The sequence below is a fragment of the Silene latifolia genome, chromosome 2, assembly GCF_048544455.1.
Source record: "Silene latifolia isolate original U9 population chromosome 2, ASM4854445v1, whole genome shotgun sequence".
Classification (NCBI taxonomy): domain Eukaryota; kingdom Viridiplantae; phylum Streptophyta; class Magnoliopsida; order Caryophyllales; family Caryophyllaceae; genus Silene; species Silene latifolia.
Genome location: NC_133527.1, coordinates 106,047,535 through 106,048,753, shown reverse-complemented (window position 1 = coordinate 106,048,753; position 1,219 = coordinate 106,047,535). Strand labels below are relative to the sequence as shown.

Below are 1,219 nucleotides of genomic sequence, written 5' to 3'. Positions count from 1 at the left end.
TAAAGATACTAATTGAGACATTTGGGTCTCCAACATATTTGTGTGGGCTAGGATGTTGTTGATGGTGATGTCTTTTGCTTGGCTATCCTTTTGCATTTGAGTGAAAGACTCTTGTTGGTTCTTTTCCATTTGGAGGACCGCTTTTTGAACATCAAAACCTTGGTCATTTTGTTGATTGTATGGAGTTTGATTTTGGTAACCTTGGTTTTGGTTGTAAAAGGGTCTTTGATTTTGGTTTCTCATTGGAGGTGGGGTGTATGTTGGTTGAGGGTTTTGAACATTTTAGCTTTTGTATGAGAGATTTGGATGGAATTTGGTGTTTTCATTGTAATAGTTGGAATAAGGTGTACCACTCTTGTATGCTTGAAAAGCATTCACTTGCTCACTTGTTCCCCTACATTCACTTTGGTCATGTCCCAAAGTTCGACAATTCTCACATATTCCACTTGGAATTGATGAAGATGCCACCATGGCATTAGCATGTTGCTTTGGTGATTTTGAGGCTTCTTCAAGTTTAGCCATAGCCTTCTCAAACTTCAAGTTGATGGTATCAATATGAGCACTAAGTTGGCACCCAATTGAGTAATAGAGTCCACTTCATGCTTTCCTCCTCTAGTAGCCTTGCGAGGTCTACTATATTGTGAGTTATGGACCGCCATTTCCTCAATCTTGTTCCAAGTTTGATTATCGTCAACTTCGGTGAACATACCATTTGATCCCATGTTGAGAATGTTTCGAGAGTCTTCATAAAGACCATTCCAAAATTGTTGTACCAAGAACCACTCGCTAAGTCCATGATGAGGACATGAGCGACAAATTCCTTTGAATCGCTCCCAAGCTTCATACAAAGATTCTTCGTCCCTTTGCTTAAAACCCGCGATTTGAGCTCTTAGCATGTTAGTCTTTTCCGGAGGGTAAAACTTTTTGTAGAAAACAAGAGCCAATTTCTTCCAAGAGTCAATAATAAGAGTAGCCTTATCAAGGCTTTTTAACCATTGTTTCGCGGTACCAATTAGAGAAAAAGGAAATAAGACCCATCGAATTTGGTCTTGAGTCACTCCGGTTTGTGAAATCGCATCATAATAGTCACAAAAAATCTCCATGTGTGAATGAGGGTCTTCACTTGGCATCCCCCCAAATTGGCTTCTTTCGACTAATTGGATAAATTCGGATTTTGCAATGAAATTTACGGTCAAGTGTTGTGGTGTGGGAGTACCAT

General features: G+C 39.6%; 1 non-coding gene across 1 annotated transcript; it reads left to right on the top strand.

The window, feature by feature from the left end:
• The first annotated feature begins 789 nt into the window (after positions 1-789).
• Positions 790-896, top strand: LOC141644557 (small nucleolar RNA R71). The gene has a single exon (XR_012544170.1). It is a non-coding gene; the product is annotated as a small nucleolar RNA R71 (small nucleolar RNA).
• The last annotated feature ends 323 nt before the right edge of the window (positions 897-1,219 follow it).